The following is a 19,972-nucleotide window of genomic DNA, read 5'->3' as shown; positions in this document are numbered from 1 at the left end:
AAGTTTTTATTTATTTGAAAGGGAGGGAGGGAGGGAGAGAGAGAGAAAGGTGCACACTGGCAGGAAGCTGGAGTCTGGAGTGGAGCCAGGTCTTGAGCCCAGGCACTCTGGTATGGGATGCAGGCACCCCAAATGGCATCTTAACCATTATGCTGTGCTGGAATGAGAAGACCATGCCAAGATGGCTGCTGGCAAGTGAGCGTCAGTTACTCAGGAATGGCTTTGGAAACCACCTGGGAAACCGCCTGGCAATGGAGCCTGCCTGGCAACAGGCTGTGATTGGTTAAGGCATAAACTGCCCCTTGACCGGATTGGCTGCCTCAGCTATATAAGCTGCTGTACCAACTGAAATAAATGAATCTGCAGGCTGCTCGCCTCAGGCCTGTTTTCACCTGACTCCTGGTGTCTGTGTGGTGACGCCGTGCCTCTTGTCCCCACCGCGCTCCTCTCAGAACAAATCCACAGCAACATATGCCAAATGTCCACCCCTGCCTGACTCTTTTCTGTGTGGGGATTTTGCTCTATGTAAATTATTTAATGTTATTCCATAGGGGGCATTTGTATGTTCTCCTCATTTATTGATTCAGCAATTTATTTGTGTTAGTATGGACTTATGGATACTCATTTTATACTTCGGGTTACTATGCAATGCTACCTTGTGTTTTTTTGTTTTCTTTCACCTAGTTCAAATGGTGCCGGCTTTGGGGTGCCTGTATCCCATATCAGAGTGCCTGGGCTCTGTTAGTTGGCTCCTGTATCCCTTTGACATACCCTCACCATTGTGGAGGTTTCATTTATTTTTTCCTTGATTTTTGTGTTGGGTATTTTAGTTAGCACTTTCATACTTTATGGCTGTAGAAGATGCTCTAGGCTGATCATGTCTATTTCATTGTCCCAGTGTTAGAATCAGACAATTCTCCAAGGAACCCTGATTTCTTCTTATTAGAGAAAAGCATGAGAAACCAAGATTTGGTGCTAGGCATGCTCATTGCTACTTGGGTGTTCTGCCTGTAGGCCCTCTTGGCTTACAGAGTGAGGAGGAATACAGTGTGTCCTAAATTGTGTATGTGCCTGTGTTTATACAGCGAGAAGCTATTTCTCTCTGTAGCCACTGGTATGTACCTTAAGCTAAACATTAGTTTACATTAGTGTCTCCTCATCTACTCCATTGTCACACAGCTTGTTGTAGCCTCTTCCCCTTGCTCTTGTAAGCCTCCATGCCAACAAGGAGAACGCAGTTTCCACCATCAGCCATCCATTTACTTACTTGTTTGATTTCCGTATACATGTACAGCGACTTTAGAACTCTTTATCTGTATCCCTGGGGGGAGCAAGCAGCTTTTTATCAACTATGTACAGTGCTTATGGGCAATTCCTGTTGCATTTGGTCTTACAGACAGCACTTAATATTTTTCAGTTTACTTGAGAAGGTCTGAGGGGAGAGGGGAGGAGGAGGAGAGAGAGCGAGAGCAAGAGCAAGAGTGAGCGAGCGAGAGAGATATCCTGTCTACTGGTTCACTCCCCAAATGCCTGCAAGGACCAGGACTGGGCCAGCTTAAGGCAGGAAGCTGGGAACTCAATCCAGGTCTCCCACATTGATGGCAGGGGCCTAACTATTTGAGCCATCACCTGCTGCCTCCCAAGATGTGCATCAACAGAAAGCTGGAATTGTGAGCAGAGCCAGGACTTGAATCTAGGCACTCTGATACGGGATGCAGATGTCTTAACCAGCATTTAATTGTTCTTGTTTATCTGCTTTCTTGAGGTACAGTGATAAGTTGTTTACATTTCTTTTTTTTTTTTTTTTATGTAGGCATTGGTTGCTATAAACTTCCCTCACAGTACTGCTTTTGCTGTACCCCATAGGTTTTGATATATTGTTTCTTTTTCATTTGTATCAATACATTTTTAAAATTTCCTGTTTGATCCACTGGTTGTTCAGGAACAAGATGTTTAATTTTCATGTATATGTATAGATGACAATATTTTTATTGTTGCTGATTTTTGTGTTTATTGTATTGTGATCCAAAGATGCCTACAACAGTTGGTACTGAGCCAGGCTAAAGCAGGGAGCAGGGAACTCAATGCAGGTCTTCCACGTGGGTGGCAAGGACCCAGATACTTGAGCTATCACCACTACTTCTCAGTATGCACATTAGCAGGAAGCCAGAACTGGGAGCAGACCCAGCACTGAAATCCAGGTAGGAGATGTGGTAGGAGATGCGGATCCCAGGCAGTATTTTACCACTACCTCAAATGTCCATCCCTAAGTAGAATTTTTTAATTATTGGATTGGTAGATCATATTATATTAGGGAGTTTTTCTTTCTATTGGATCTGAATCACAGTCATGAGTGCTATGTATGGGTGCAGTTTCCAACACACTGTGTGCCTAGGGTTCTGGGTATGAATTAAATTATACCAGTTAGTTCTACTGGTGCTCTTGCATCTTTGGTTAAGACAACCACTACTAAACATCTATTGTCAGCAGCAAAATAGCTACCTAGTAATGTCCACAATGGATGCCTCTGATTCCAATTTCTGGTAGAAGTGCCAATGGAGGTGACCAGTTATTCTGCCCAGTTTCAATAGTAGTCACAGTGCAAGTTTAGTTGCTGATGTTTGGTGTACTGTAAATTGGGCTGAAGGGTATGGAAGGTGAAGATCATCAAAATGAAGGCATCAAAGTAACAGTAACAATATGGTGGATTCCCAAGCACCACATATTTACCAAGTGACTTCTGTGTGCCTGAACCGTGTGCTGAGAAATAGAAAGAAGTCATGACATCTCTCCTGGTGGAGGTTTCAGTTCACTCGGAAGAATCAGAATCTTTACGTTAGTAACCAGCAGCAGTGTGGCAAAGTCCATCCAGCTGTGCTTTGCAGCGGGTAGTGCTGGTGAGAGCTGGGGTTGCCGATGTCCGGCCTGCAGCTTCTTGGGATCTGAGAAGCAGTGCCAGTTGGACAACACCACCCCACAGTGAAGCAGTAGTGGTAGTGGCTAACTCAGCATCCTACTTCTGGCTCTATGGCCTCTATGTCATTTTAGGCAGGGTGTCAAGAATTTTTTTTTAACTCAGTGGTTCGGCCCTGGCCTCCTGATGTCCACCTTTCTGACTGTGGCAGAGGAAGCAGTGTTCTTAGCAGACCAGCTCTGCAGTGTTCTGGGAATCACGCTGGAGCGCCGCCATTTCTTCCAAAAATTTGGCAAGTGCTAATCTACTGTATTTAAACCCTTTCTGCTCGAAAACACCTAATGTGTTTATGTTTCCTGTGCTGAGCACTGACTAATGAGCCTTGTTAGGAATTTAAAATGTTTCGGGGAGTGAGATAAATTTAATTTGCAATTACTCAAAATGTTTAATCGGTTTTAATAAACTACTTATATAATATGCACAATGTTTGAGGATTTATCCATTTAAGTACTAAATGAACACATAAAAATTATGAATCTTATTTTTAATGCAACACATGATTAGACTTTGAAAATGTGTGATTAGGTTATAAATTGTTGGAGTTCTTTTTTTAAAAAAAATATTTATTTACTTGAAAGGCAGAGTTACAGAGAGGCAGAGGCAGAGAGAGAATGAGAGAAGTCTTCCATCTGCTGGTTTACTCCCCAAATGGCCGTAATGGCTGGAGCTGAGCTGATCTTAAGCCAGGAGCCAGGAACTTCTTCTGGGTCTCCCACATGGGTGCAGGGGTCCAAGGAGTTGGGACATCTTCTGCTTTCCCAGGCCACAGCAGAGAGCCAGATCAGAAGTGGAACAGCCAGGACTTGAACTGGCACCCATTTGGAATGCTGGCTCCGCAGGCGGTGGCTTTACCCACTGTGCCTCAGCGCCAGTCTCCGAAGCTTTTGAGCTTTTAAAGACTTTTCAAAAACTAGATTGGTGGTTGGTGTTGTGGTATAGCAATTAAAGCTGCTGCCTTCAATGCCAGCATCCCAAATGAGCGCTGTTGAGTCCCAGCTGCTCCGCTTTTGATCTAGCTACCTGCTAACGGCCTGGGAAAAGCAGCAGAAAGTGGCCCAAGTCCTTGGACCTCTGTACCCATGTGGGAGACCCAGAAGAAGCTCCTGGCTCCTGGCTTTAATCTGGCCAAGCCTTGGCTTTTGTGGCCATTTGGGGAGTAAATCAGTGGATGGAAGAGATATATCTCTCTCTATGTAACTCTTTTAAATAAATCTTTAAAAAAAAAACACTATATTTTATGGGGCACCGTGGCATAGTAGGTTAAGCCTCTGACTGTAGGGCTGGCATTCGATATGAATGCCAGTTCAAGTGCCAGCTGCTCCACTTCCAATCTAGCTCCCTGCTAATGGCCTGAGAAAGCAGTAGAAGATGGCCCAGGTCCTTGGGCCACTGAACCCACATGAGAGACCCGGAAAAAGCTCTGGCTCCTGGCTTCAGATCATCCCAATCCCTGGCCATTGTAGCCATTTGAGGAATGAATCAGTGGATGGAAGACCTTTCTCTCTGTGTGTATTTCTCCTCTCTCTGTCTGTAACTCTACCTCTCAAATCAATCTTTTAAAAAAATAGATTTTAAACCTTAAGAGTTTTAATATATTGAATATGAATTAAACATAAGTACCTCTAAATAGTATCCTCCTCACAACAAAGTCTCCTCTTAGGGGTGGATGTCGTGGTGCACGGTAGGGACTCCTGGATCCCATATTAGAGTTCAAGTCTTGAGTGTTCCACGATGTTTTTAGCAGTAAATACTTATTCAAGTATTTGATAGGCAGAGTGACAGAAAGTGAGAGTGAGAGTGAGAGAAGGAAGAGAACCATTTCGTTCACTCCCCAAATGGCTGCCACAGTGAGGGCTGGGCCAGGCCAAAGCCAGGAGCCTGGAACTCCATCCTGGTCTGCCATGTGGGTGGCAGAGGCCCAAGAACTTGGGCCATCTTCCACTGCTTTCCCAGGCACATTATCAGGGAGGTAGATCAGAAGCAAAGCAGCCAGGTCTTGAACCAACACTCATATAGGATACTCATGTTGTAGGCAGTGGCTTAACCCCGCTGTGCACAAAACCAGCCTCTGCCCCTCGCTACTGATCCAGCACCTGTGAAGGCACATGATGACCCAAGTACTTGAGTCCCTGCCACCCACATGGGAAACCAGAATTGAGTTCCTGGCTTGGCTTCAGCCTGCCCAACCCTGGCCATTGCAGCCATTTGGGGAATCAACCAGCAGAAAGAAGTATGCTCGCTTGCTCTCTCTCTCTCTCTCTCTCCCCCTCTCTGCCTCTCACCATGTCTTTCAAATATATAAGTAAATAAATCTTTAGGTCTCCTCTTAGCCGCTGAACTATGCAATTGACTGTAAGCACTCAACTCTAGTCCCTTGTCAGTCTAATACTTGGGTGCTCCGTGAAATTTGTTAAGTGCATGAATGAGTGACAACAGTGCTGCTTGCATGTCTGCGTCCTCTCCAACATTCATGTTGAAACTGAATTCCCAATTCAGTATTAAGAGGTGAGGCTCCTAAGAGGTGATGAGGCCATCTCTTTGCGAGGATTAGTGCTTTCAAAGGCGGCCCATGGTGGCAGGGTTGCCCCACACCCCCCCAAATCTTCCAGCAGGTGTCAACACAATGTTCTTCCCATCCAGGTGCCGCCCTGAAGCGCAGGCCTCATGGCACACCAAGGCTGCTGGCACCTGGGTCTTGGGATTCCCAGGCCTTCCGGAACACCCAGGGTCTTGTTTCTGTGGCAGACAGCAGTGATGGTGGAAGGATTCAGGAAGGAGCGGAGCTGCGGGAAGTCCTTCCGGAAGACAAGCTTCGGGATGCAGTGCTGCTGCTTTGTGCCAACAAACAGGCTTTACCAAATGCTGTGGCCATGCGTGAAATGACAGGTAAATTAGGTCTGCGTCGCTGTGTAACGGAACACGGTCTGTTCGAGCCACTGGTGCTACACAAGGAACTGGTCACTTGACTGGTTGTCAAAGGAGCTCTCAAAACATTAAACTGGACAATCTAACCAAGGACATGTTTGATACAATTGGCTTCGGCTTGTTACAACAAAATTAGTTTGCATCTTGGTTATTACACAGTATCTGGGACTGGTCTGGACAGAATCATACAGCCTTCAACCTTATTTTGTTGCCGATTATTGCTTACCAAGTATAATATTGCTAGTTAGCAAATATGCTTGGATTTAAAGAAATTCTCCTGGGGGGAGTGTCTTTTTTTAAAAAGGATTTATTTTATTTATTTGAAAGGCAGAGCTACAGAGAGAGGTAGAGACAGAGACAGAGAGAGATGGTTCCATCCACTGGTTCACTCCCCAGATGGCTGCAATGGCTGGAGCTGCGCCTATCCGAAGCCAGGAGCTTCCTCTGGGTCTCCTACATGGGTGCAAAGGCCCAAGGACTTGGGCCATCTTATACTGCTTTCCCAGGCCATAGCAGAGAGCTGGATGGGAAGAGGAGCAGCTGGGACTCGAAGTGACGTCCATATGGGATGCCGGCACTGCAGGCCTGGGCTTTAACCTGCTGTGCCATAGCACCAGCCCCAAGTGTCGTCTTTTAATTTTCTTCCCTTAAGCCTAAATGCCTGCACGTAGCTATTGTGACACCTTTAAATAAATCCATTTTGAGTGTTTTTTAAGCCCACAACAAATAATGCTTAAAAGTTATCCCCTTGTTAGTCTATTGATAGCTTTGTCATTCCTGGGACAATCTGCTGATTTAAAAAATGTAGCATTCCATTTTTGTTTATTTCTATCTTTTGCCAAAAAGATTCCTAATACCATTTGTACCTGCCAGGGAAATGCTCCCAAAAGACTATTCAGCTCTCTTGCACTGAGGAACTTATTTTTCCCCATTACTAACTGACTCCTGGCTTCCATGAGCCAAGTTTACCTTGGTGTGGTTTGGATCTGATAGCTAATTAGTTCTGTGCTGGTTGTAAACAGTTCATAGTGACAGTTCATTTTAATACTCAGCAGAGGGGCCAGCGCTGTGCTGTAGCTGCCGCTTGCAGTGCCGGAATCCCATTTGGGTGCCAGTTCAAGTGCTGGCTGCTCCAGGTCTCCCACGTGGGTGCAGGGGCCCAAGGACTTGGGCCATCTTCTACTGCTTTCCCAGGCCATAGCAGAGAGCTGGATCAGAAGTGGAGCAGCTGGGACTCAAACCAGCGCCCATATGGGATGCCAGCACTTCAGGCCAGGGCTCTAATCTGCTACGCCACAGTGCCGGCCCCAACACTGGGTTTTTTAAACAATAACTAACATATGTACACAATAGTGCAGAAGTACATGCATATAGTGTACAAAAATGGACATAGATAGGGGTTTATGTTCAAAACTGTTTTAATGGCAGTGTGTTGAGCAGAGTTTGTAGGTCACTGTGGTTGACAAGTTGCCCTGAACAAGTGTCATGGTTCCTTTAACTTTGTACTTCTAAGTCCAGTCTAGGCCTGGCATACAGAGAATGCCTGATAAATGTTCTGTGAGAATGAACACATGACAGGATAAATCAAGGAATAAAAGGCCATTAATTTAGACGTCCAGAATAATAAAGGTAAGTGAAGGTGTCAGGATTCAAATTCAGATCTGCTGTTAAGTAGATTACCCCGTTATCCAATAGAGTTATCCCAAGTCTAGGCCAAGAACAGGGCTGGACAGCACACCAAACAGAAGCAAGAAGAACTGCGATGTTTTTCTAACTAGCTGGTTCATTAAAACACCTAGCTCAGCCCTGAGCAATAGAAGCATGGCGTTAGTCAGGAGGCTTTGCTATCTCCTCAGTTCTTCCACGAGCGAGAGTCTTCAAGGGAGAATCTCAAGAATGCAAAGGAGCTGCACCCCACTCCTCAGTTACAGTAGCCCTCCTGTTCATGGGGATACATCTCACCCCTCCAGGAAAAGCCTGAAACCATAAATAGTACTGAGGCCTATGTACACTATATTTTCACTTATGCATACATGCCTACAATACAGTTTAATTTATAAACTAGGCATAGGAAGAGATGAACAATAACTAATAATAAAACAATTATAATCAAATACTGTTAGGAAAGTTATCTAAAACCTAGGTGTTATTTCTAGAATTTTCCAATCTAGAATTTTCAGGTTGTAGCAGACCACCAGGAACCGGAACCGTGTAATGTGAAATGGTGGTGAGGGCAGACCACCATCTACCCTGGCTATCATTAGAGGCTGTGTCCTCCGCGGCCGGGAACACTTCTCTTCTCTGTGATTCACGAAAGTGATTTCACTTCTTTTTTTCTCCAACAAAACGAAAACCTTAATTCAGGCAGGAACTTCAGGCTTCCTTTCCACTGGGCTATCTATCCACAGTATCAAATGAGTCACAATACAGACCGACTTGAGTTTCGTATCTTATTCCTTCCTCAAAGAAGGGTAAAGCTCCAAACCACAGATGTCAAGAAGCCAAGGGCAAGGGTTTTGAGAGGCTGAGTAAGAATCACTGTTAATTATTCAGAACCTCTATGCTCAGGGCACTCTGCGTGTTTAAACATTTAACCTTTGTGACAGGGCTAGAAGTGCTATTATTATCCCTGGTTTGTAGATAAACAGAGGATTACACAGGTTAAAGAAGTTATACAAGCTCACACGGCTAGTAGGTGGTACAGGAGATTTAAACCCAAATCCATCTTGTCCGAAGCTCAGCTTTTCACTGCACCACAATGCCTTTTAGTGATAGATATGTAGGACTGGGGCTGGCACTGTGGCGTAGTGGGTAAAGCTGCCGCCTGCAGTGCCAGTATCCCATATGGGTGCCGGTTTGAGTCCTGGCTGCTCCACTTCCTACCTGGCTCTCTGCTATGGTCTGGGAAAGCAGTAGAAGATGGCCCAAGTGCTTGGGCCCTTGCACCCATGTGGGAGATCCTGGAAGAAGCTCCTGGCTCCTGGCTTCAGATCAGCCCAGCTATGGCCATTGCAGCCATTTGAGGAGTGAACCAGCAGATAAACTCTCTCTTCACTTGCTCGCTCGCTCTCTCTGCCTCTGCCTCTCAAATAAACAAATCTTTTTATTTTATTTTATTTTATTATTATTTTTGACAGGCAGAGGGCACAGTGAGAGAGAGAGACAGAGAGAAAGGTCTTCCTTTTTGCCATTGGTTCACCCTCCAATGGCTGCTGCGGCCAGCGCACTGCAGCCAGCACACTGCGCTGATCCGATGGCAGGAGCCAGGTGTTTTGCCTGGTCTCCCATGGGGTGCAGGGCCCAAGCACTTGGGCCATCCTCCACTGCACTACTGGGCCACAGCAGAGAGCTAGTCTAGAAGAGGGGCAACTGGGACAGAATCTGGTGCCCCGACCGGGACTAGAACCCAGTGTGCCGGCGCTGCAAGGCGGAGGATTAGCCTGTTGAGCCACCGCGCCGGCCAAATAAACAAATCTTTATTTAAAAAGAGAGAGAGAGAGAGAGAGAGAGAGAGAGAGAGAGAGAGAGAGATGTAGAACCATGCCTCTGCCACCCCATGTGTAACATTAAGCCAAGAGTGAAATTTGGTTATTTGTTACTTGCCTAACAGAAGCTTAAAAAAGGTATTTAGCACATGGCAGGTGGACCTGGAAAATGGCTTTAATAACTTGGTACAATGCCAATCCTGCTTGGTGAGAACCTCTACTAATTTACATTCTCCCCAAACAAGTGCTTACTTTAACCTTGACAAAGGCTCAAACATGACTGAAGCTCTGCAGGAACACAGTGAATCTGTTGGAGCATGGCTTTGACATTCAGATAGTTGAATACAAATCCTGCATAACTATCTACAGAAATATATATTTTAAGAGCAATTAGATAATTTGAAGACTACATTGTCAGATGGGAAGTGTAACTCAAGCCCCAGATATTCTTATGTGTACTTCCAAAGCAATTCAGAATTTATAATACACTTTTTAAAGAAAGATGTTTTATTTATTTGTTTTGAATGACAGAATTACAGAGAAAGCAGAGACAGAGAGGTCTTTCATCCACTGGTTCACTTCCCAAATGCCATAGCTGTGCCAATCCGAAGCCAGGAGCCAGGAGCTTCTTCTGGGTCTACTTGGACCATCTTCTACTGCTTTCCCAAGCCATAGCAGAGAGCTGGATCAGAAGTGGAGCAGCTGAGACTTGAACTGGCATTGAGCCATTTTGTACTGCATTTCCCAGGTGCATTAGCAGGGAGCTGGATCAGAAGTGGTGCAGCTTTACCCACTATGTCACAACACCGGCCCCCAAAATTTATAATACACTTTCTAAAATTGTGACATCACAAAATGCTGTTAACAAATGCACAGGCAGAAATATCTGATTTTTTCTAAGTTGGATTTAATTGAAGCTAGGAAAATACATTTAAAGATGTTAAGCACTCATTCTATCTATATGGGTGGAAGACCTGAATAATCCTTTAGAACAGACTGCTTCCTTTGTGTTAGGGAGTCTACCTAAGGCACTCTTTAGTTGCACAAATTTAAAGCAACACCCACTCATCTTGGGGAAAGGTATGAAAAAAAAAAGCAGATATTATCATGGAATTTTTTTCTGAATGTAGATATTTTAGATTGAAAAGTTCAGTCTTTACTTGGGCATGTAAACTGTTTTGAACACAAGTTTTGTTATTGCAGTTATTGTGGGAAATTAGGGCTGCATAAGTACAAATTTTTTTGTTTCTAAGATCTATTTATTTATTTGAAAAGCAAAGTTAGAGAGAGAGAGAGAGAGAGAGAGAGAGGAGACACATAGAGGTGAATCTTCCACCTGCTGGTTCACTCCCCAAATGGTCACAATGACCAGGGCTGGGGCAGGCCAAAGCCAGGAGCTTCCTCTGGGTCTCCTATGTGGGTGCAGGGGCCCAAACACTTGGGCCATCTTCCACTGTCTTCTCAGGACAAAAGCAGAGAGCTGGATCAGAAGAGGAGCAGCTATGGCCTGCAAAACCAGCAGAAGATGGCCCAAGTCCTTGGGTCCCTGCACCCACATGGGAGACATGGAAGAAGCTCCTGGCTCCTGGCTCCTGGCTTCAGAACAACTCAGCTCTGGCCATTGTGGCCAACTGGGGAGTGAATCAGCAGATGGAAGTCCCCTCTCTCTTTCTCTCTCTGCCTCTCCTCTCTCTATGTAACTCCAACTTTCAAATAAATAAATAAATCTTTAAAAAAAAAAAAAAGAGGAGCAGCTGGGACTCTGTACCCTTCAAATCACTAAGCAAGCTTCAAGAATTTTTTTTTTTTCTCATCTTATTTGAGAGGCAGGGAAACAGAGTAAGATCTTCCATCTGCTAGTTCACTCTCCAGATGCTCTCAAAAGGCCAAAGCCAGTGACTGGAAATCAGTCTGGGTCTCCTACATGGGTGACAGGGGTCCAGGTATTTGAGCCACCATGGCTGCCTCTTGGGGTGCACATTAGCAGGAAACTGGAGCCAGAGCCTTCAAACTCAGGCACTCCAATATAGATGTGGGTGTCCCATGCAATGTCTTAATCACCATGCCAAATGTTGAGCGATTGTGAATTAACTGAACTACACTAACCTGCAGTAGTGGCTAATAAAGTGCTTGAAAACTATATTATTTATGTTTGTAACTAATAACATTGTTAAGATACTGCCCATGAGGAAAAAAAACATCTGCAACAGGGACGGGATATGATAAAACTATCTGAATCAGGTTAATCAAAAATGACAATCACAGGTTCTTATTTCCTCTTGGTCATGGATTAGCAAGCTTTTCCTGTAAACGGCCAGACAGTAAATATTTCTGGTTTGTGGACCTTGTCCATATTGTAACCACTCAGCTCTGCCTTTGTTGCTGAAACCAGCCTTAGACAACATGTAAATGAGTAGGCATGGCTGTGTTCCAAGATGTACGGATACTGAAAATGGACTTTTTTTCTTTTTTTGAAAGTGGACTTTTTCAAAAGCTTTACTTTTTTTTTTTTTAAGATTTATTTATTTATTCAAAAGTCAGAGTTACACAGAGAGAAGAGAGGCAGAGAGAGAGAGGTCTTCCATCCGATGGTTCACTCCCCAATTGGCTGCAACAGTCAGAGCTGTGCAGACCCAAAGCCAGGAGCTTCCTCCAGCTCTTCCCATGTGGGTGCAGGGGCCCAAGGACTTGGGCCATCTTTTACTGCTTTCCCAGGCCATAGCAGAGAGCTGGATCAGAAATGGAGCAGCCGGGTCTCAAACCAGCACCCTGATGGGATGCTGGCACTGCAGGTGGCAGCTTTACCTGCTATGCCACAGCACCAGCCCCAAGCTTTATTTACTTTTTTGAAGGGCAAAGTGGGGCCGGTGCTGTGGTGCAGCAGGTTAAAGCCCTGGCATGACTCACGGGGGGCATTACAGAGGCCACTGGCTAGACCTGGCCACAGAGGTCTGTAGTTTGCTGATCCCAGGCTCTAGGTGGCATGAGCTCTGGAATCTTGACAAGTCAAGTCAGAGAAGAATTCTGAGGGGCAGGCATTTGGCATAGAGGTTATGCAGCTGCTTGAGATGCCCACAAACTGCATCAAAGAGCCTTGGTCAAGTCTTCGCTCCTCTGCTTCAGATCCAACCTCCCTGTAATGTGCGTCTTCAGAGGCGGCAGATGATGGGTTTCTGCCACTCATCTGGACATCCAGATTGAGTTCCAGTCTCCTGGCTTTGGCCTGGTCCAGCCCTGTTAGCAGCATTTGAGAAGTGAACCAGTGGATGGAAGCTCTCTCTCTGTCTCTGCCTTTAAAATAGATTTTTAAAATATAATTTAAATAAAACAAAGAAAAGTAATTCTGAGAGTTTTTAGCTCACTTATTCTGAGATTTTAAAATTTTTAATCTAAGATTTATTTATTTGCAATTAAGAGTTACAGAGAGAGAGAGACAGAGAGGTCTACCATCCAATGGTTCACTCCCCAATTGGCCACAATGGTCAGAGCTACGCCGATCCGAAGCCAGGAGGCAGGAGCTTCTTCCAGGTCTCCCACATGGGTGCAGGGACCCAAGGGCTTGGGCCATCTTCTATTGCTTACCCAGGCCATAGCAGAGAGCTGGATTGGAAGTGGAGCAGCCGGGTCTCGAACCAGTACCTATATGGGATGCCAGCACTTCAGGTCAGGGTGTTAACCCCCTGCACCACAGCGCCAGCCCCTAATTTTTTATTTTTTAAGATTTATTTATTTATTTGAAAGTCAGAGTTGTACAGAGAGAGGAGAGGTGGAGAGATGCCTTCCATCTGCTGGTTCACTCCCCAATTGGCTGCAATGGCCAGAGCTGCGCTGATCTGAAGCCAGGACCCAGGACCCAGGACCCAGGATCCAGGAGCTTCTTTCAGGTCTCCCACATGGGTGCAGGGGCCCAAGCACTTGGGCCATATTCTATTGCTTACCCAGGCTATAGCAGAGAGCTGGATTGGAAGTGGAGCAGCTGGGTCTCGAACCGGTACCCATATGGGATGCCTGGCGCTTCAGGCCAGGGTGTTAACCCACTGTGCCACAACGCCAGCCCCTAATTTTTTTATTTTTTAAGATTTATTTATTTATTTGAAAGTCAGAGTTATACAGAGAGAGAAGGAGAGGTGGAGAGAGGCCTTCCATCTGCTGGTTCACTCCCCAATTGGCTGCCTGGCCAGAGCTGCGCTGATCTGAAGCCAGGACCCAGGACCCAGGACCCAGGAGCTTCTTCCAGGTCTCCCTTGTGGTTGCAGGGGTCCAAGGACTTCAGTCATCTTGTACTTCCTTCCCAGGCCATAGCAGAGCTGGATCAGAAGTGGGGCAACTGGGACTTGAACCGGCACCTATATGGGATACCGGCACTGCAGGCAGCAGCTTTACCACTATGCCACAAAACCAGCCCCTGCTTTGATTTTTTTAAAAAGATATTTTGTTTAGTATTTTTAAGGTAATACTTATAATTTATATTAAAGTCAAAAGCTTATGGGCTTGTTTTTTTTTTTTTTAAGGATTATATTTACTTATTTGAGAAGTAACAATTAGAGAGAGGGAGAGACAGAGAGAAAGATCTTCCATCACTCCCCAAATGGCCACAATGGCCACAGCTGAGCTGATCTGAAGCCAGGAGCCAGGAGCCAGGAGGGTTCAGGGGCCCAAGCACTTGGGCCATCTTCTACCGCTTTCCCAGGCCATAAGCAGAGAGCTGGATCAGAAGAGGAGCAGTTGGGACATGAACTGGCAGAGGTTTAGCCCACTATGCCACAGCATGGGCCTTGGCTTGGTGTTATTTTTAAAAGAAAGAACTAAGGAAGATGAGTAGTAGTAAGAGCAAAAGGGAGGGTCTGGCGTTGTGGCATAGTGGGTAAAAACCCTGCCTGTGCGGCGCCGCGGCTCACTAGGCTAATCCTCCGCCTTGCGGCGCCGGCACACTGGGTTCTAGTCCCGGTCGGGGCACCGATTCTGTCCCGGTTGCCCCTCTTCCAGGCCAGCTCTCTGCTGTGGCCCGGGAGTGCAGTGGAGGATGGCCCAAGTCCTTGGGCCCTGCACCCCATGGGAGACCAGGAGAAGCACCTGGCTCCTGCCATCGGATCAGCGCGGTGCGCCGGCCGCAGCGCGCCTACCATGGCGGCCATTGAGGGTGAACCAACGGCAAAAAGAAGACCTTTCTCTCTGTCTCTCTCTCACTGTCCACTCTGCCTGTCAAAAATTAAAAAAAAAAAAAAAAAAAAACACAAAAAACCCTGCCTGTGATGTCGGCAGCCCATGAGTGCCAGTTTGAGTCCTGGCTGCTCCACTTCCTACCCAGCTCCCTGCTAATGAGCCTGGGAAAGCAGTGTCTTTCCCTCTAACTCTCTCAAATAAATAAATAAATCTTCATTTTTTGAAAGTTTATTTATTTGAAAGAGTCACAGAGAGACAGAGAAAAACAGAGATCTTACATTGGCTGGTTCACTCCCCAAACGGCTAAAATGGCCAGGACTGGGCCAGGCCAAAGCCTGGAGCCAAGCGCTTATTCTAGATCTCCCACATAGGTGCAGGGGCCCCCGCACTTGGGCCATCTTCCACTGCTTTTCCAAGTGTATTAGCAAGGAGCTGATGAGAACTGGAGGAGCTGGGACTTGAACTGGCATCCATATGGGATGCCAGAGTTGCAGATGGCAGCTTAACCCACTATGCCAAAACACTGGTCCTGATAAATAAATCATTTTTTTAAAAGATTTATTTATTAACTTGAGAGGCAGAGTTACAGAGAGGGAGAGACAGAGAGAGAGGTCTTCCATCTGCTGGTTCACTCCCAAAATGGCTGCAACAGTCGAGCTGAGCCGATCCAAAGCAGGAGTAGATGGCCCTCTGGATCTCCCATGTGGGTGCAGGGGCCCAAGCACTTGGGCATCTTCTACTGCTTTCCCAGGCCATCAGCAAGGAGCTGGATCAGAAGTGGAGCAACCGGGACTAGAACTGGTGCCCATATGGGATGCCAGTGCCGCAGGCAGCTGCTTAACCTACTACGCCACAGCACCGGCCCCTCCAATAAATAAACCTTTAAAAAAAAAAAAAAAAAAAAAAAGAGGTAAAGGGAGAGGGAAAGGGAGAGGGAACCATATATCTTTGTAACACATAATTTTAAGAGCTGTTTTCTGGCAAAATTTTATCTATTGTTATCAATAATGAAAGGAAGAGACAATAATGAAAGGAAGAATTAACCAAAAATAAATCAAGAATCAAAGAATGAGGGAGGCCAGACATAAGATTTCCAAAACTGCATTTCTAGATGATTTATTTGGGATTAAAAAGCGGTGATCTTTTACTACACTGTGAAATGAAAAACAAGCATTGTACCCATTGTGTCTAGCAACTGACAGCAAGATGAAGTTTCCATAGAAACAACATTCTGCTCATCTAACACCCTGTCTTTTTCAAAGAGCAGTCAGTAAATAGTCAATGATATTCATCTGAACAGAATTTATTGGTAATAAAGGGAGTTACAGCAGTAATCAGTCCTCAACCTAATTTACTAGGGAAGATGAGACGTACAAGGGTCTTCAAAAAGTTCATGGAAAATGTGTATTAGCCTGGATTTCATAATATTTCTGTGTCAAAATAAAATTTTTTAAAAGATTTATTTATTTATTTGCAAATCAGAGTTACACAGAGAGAGGAGAGGCAGAGAGAGAGAGATCTTCCATCCGATGGTTCACTCTCCAGATAGCCGCAATGGCCAGAGCTGCGCCGATCCGAAGCCAGGAGCCAGGAGCTTCTTCCAGGTCTCCCACATGGGTGCAGGGGCCCAAGGACTTGGGCCGTCTTCTACTGCTTTCCCAGGCCACAGCAGAGAGCTGGACAGGAAGTGGAGCAGCTGGGTCTTGAACCGGCGCCCATATGGGATGCCGGCACTTCAGGCCAGGGTGTTAATCTGCTGCGCCACAGCGCCGGCCCCTCAAAATAAAATTTTAAAAAATGCTTACTTATTTATTTCTTTTCAAGCACTTGAAAGACAAATCAACTGAGAGGGAGAGACAGAGATCAATCTCTCATCTACTGGATCACTCCCCAGATGGCTGCAATAGCTGGGCTGGGCTGGGCCAGATTGAAGGCAGGAGCCCAGAGCTCCATCAGGGTCTCCCACGTGGGTGGCAGGGGCAGCACTTGAGCCACAAGCACTGGCTCTGAGGATGCATTGGCAGGAGGTTAGATGAGAAGCAGAGCAGCAGGGACTTGACTCAGCACTCAGAAACGGGACGCAGTTGTCCCAAACAGGGCTTAAACTGCTGTGCCACAACGTCCGCCTCTAAATTATTCTTTAAAAACAAAACAAAAAATATTTATTTATTTGAAAGGCAGAATGACAGAGAAAAAGAGATCCCCTATGTGCTGGTTCACTTTCCAACAGGCTGCAGAAGCCAGATCTGGGCCAGGAGCCAGAAACTCCACTCAGGTCTCCCACATGGGTGATAGTGTCCTTGGCCGCCTTCCCGGTGCACTACCAGGAAGCTGGAGTGGAAGCAGAGCAGCAGGGACTCGAATCAGTACTCCAATATGGGACTGGGTATCCCAAGTGGTGTCTTACTCACTGAGCCACAATTCCATTTTTCACAAACTTTTTGAGATATCCTATGTATGAAATGAAAAGATATATATTATTTCCTTCCTTTTCAGAGAATATTTGTCACTAAAACAACTAACTGGAGTTAGGACTGGCATTGAAGAACAGTGGGTCAAGCTTCCCCCTGCAATGCCAGCATCCCATATGGCCACAGGTCTGTGTTCTGGTTGTTCCACTTCAATCCAGCTCCCTGCGGATGTGCCTGGGAAAGCAGCAGTAGATGGCCCAAATGTTTGTGCCCCTGCTACCCATGTGGAAAACCCAGATGGAGTTCCAGGCTCCAGGCTTTGGCCTGGTCTGGCCACTGGCTGTTATGGGCAGTTGGGAAGTGAATCAGTCGATGGAAGATCTCTCTGTGTCTCTCCTTTTTCTCTAACTCTGCCTTTCAAATACATAAATAAATCTTTAAAAAAATTTTTTTTAAAGATTCACTTACGTATTTGAAAGGGAGAGTTACAGAGAAGGAGAGACAGAGAGTTAGAGAGAGAGCGAGCGAGCGAGAGCGAGAGAAAGTCTTTCATTCACTGGTTCACTTCCCAGATGGCTGCAATGATTGGAGCTGCGCAGATCTGAAGCCAGGAGCCAGGAGCTGCTTCTGGGTCTCCTACGTGGGTGCAGGGGCCCAAGGACTTGGGCATCTTCTACTGTTTTCCCAGGCCACAGCAGAGAGCTGGATCAGAATTGGAGCAGCCGGGACTTGAACCAGCTCCCATATGGGATGGCAACACTGCAGGCAGTGGCTTTACCTGCTACGCCACAGCGCTGGTCCCTTAAATAAATCTTTAAAAAGAAAAAAAAAGTGGAGCAAGGGAACAGAGAACCCTGAAAGTAGCCAACTGTTCCAGAGACCAACACCTATACATGGTAGAGTCCAGTATTCCTATTCTGTAAATGTCTCCCTCATAGTAAAAGTTACAGAATTATCCTCAGGGAGGACAGTAAGGACTAGCAAAACAAATGTTGAAAACCGTCTCTAGATTAGGAAAGCTGAGTTTCAGTGCAAGTTACTCTCAGACACCTCCCCTTTCCCTCAATATCTCCAACACATACCTTTGGAGGAATAGCAATTTTGCTAACTGTCGAGACACAGACATTTCTTCCAGTCATTTCTTGAGTTATAACTTACATACCACATAATTACCTGCTTTAGGTATATAATTCCGTGATTTTTAGTATACTCACAGAGTTGTGTGCCTACTACCATGAGTAGAGTTTTAAGTGCTAGGGAAGTCACTACAAAACAGGGTTTTATGATTTCAACTCTTACAACAATCTGCAATCAACTCTTTGTATTTCTTTCTTCCCTCTCCAAGTGATCAATTCCAGGGCAAAGTATGGTACCAGACTGAATTGGAAGCATTTAAAAAGTTTCTTTGGGAGAGAGTAGCTTTTCATCAACAGCAATCATGTTGAAAATAAGGTGGCTTCTGAGAACGACCCTGGTGAAGTCCACACTGAAGACACTGGCTGTTTGTGGCAGCTATCCATAAAACTGCCCGTGAATGTCTGAGGAGCTCACATACCCCCCAATGTCATCTTGGGAGGAGAAGCTGGAAGTGGGTATAATTCCATTAGCAGAAATCGAATTGATCGCCTACTACCTGGCTAGACAAAGTCTGTGTGAAGATCGGCCTACACAGACAGAATGGCCAATCTTTATCCAGCTCACTCCAGGGAACAAAAACATAAAATCCATAATAAAATCTGTCTTGGAGAGATACACTCTGTGGGGCAGGGATCAGTGATAAGGCTCACCATGATTTGAAAAAAATTGCCCCTTGAAATAATTCACCTTGGTTCAGCCTAATTCCAAAATGGTTTGGTTTTTTCCCCCTTCTGTGAAATAAAATATGATAATGCTACGGTACTGGTAACATCACATCTTGAACTGTAATGATCACCAAGCTAATGCCATCCTGGGAGACCTTGATACAAACAGCCATTAGGCTTTTCCTCAACCCAGAAACTCATTTGGTTACATTCAAATACAAAAACAGGAGTCAGCAGAGAAACAAGAATGTACTGTTCACACGATATATTATGTTCTACCTTGTATTCCCGGGGAGGAAAAAAAAAATCAGACATGATTGTACTAAATTAAACAAACAAGAATAAACTAAGACAATTCACAGTTTTCTTATTTTTTTCTGGAATAAAAATGTCTTGAAATGAAAAGCACCCATGTTCAAATAACTTTTGTTATCAGGCACAATATTAATCAACAGAAGACGAGCCTGAATAAATCTAAATTGATGGATAAAAGAATAGAAAGAGAAGTACACGGTAAACAACTGTTGAATAAACATGATTTCAGCTTGATATGGCCAATATCTTTAGAAACTCATCTTTTTTTGTCCCTGAATTGAACAGAGCTAGAAAATGAAAAAAAAAAAAAACAACAAAAACTTGTTTAAACAGTGTCTTCTTGGTCAGTTTCTTCTCATTTTAAGTTTATTCATTTATTTATTTATTTTAGAGGCAGAGGGACATTGAGATGTCCCTGGAACTGAAGCCAGGTCTCCCACTCACGCCTTCACTCACTGCTTCCCAGGGCACGCAAACTTCTCATTTTAAAAAAGGGGAAAAAAAAAAAAAAAACAAAACAGGTCCTTCTCTTTCTTATAAAAAGTAGATGCACACAAACATGTAATTTTGGAAACCATTAGAGAGAGCTCCAGGGATAGCGGACGTCCTCAAGGTTCAGCATCTCTGCTCAGTTCACACTGAGGTCACGGACATTCGTAAACACACACGTAATCAGCGTTTACAATTTAAAAACCCTCCTCCTGAATAAGCTATCTTTTTTTTAAATTTCAAAGACACTTTGTTTTGAATATATACTTCTGATCCTGTCTGCTCATAAGTCAAATTTGCTGGTCTTCTCTAGGAACTAAACAGGATCTCACAGGATCTCACTGCTATTATTTCTTTTTTAAAGATTTGTCTATTTGAAAGGCAGAGTGACAGAGAAAAAGAGAGAGA

The sequence above is a fragment of the Lepus europaeus genome, chromosome 18 (genome assembly GCF_033115175.1).
Source record: "Lepus europaeus isolate LE1 chromosome 18, mLepTim1.pri, whole genome shotgun sequence".
In the NCBI taxonomy this organism is placed as follows: Eukaryota; Metazoa; Chordata; class Mammalia; order Lagomorpha; family Leporidae; genus Lepus; species Lepus europaeus.
Note: the sequence above shows the minus strand (reverse complement) of the source record.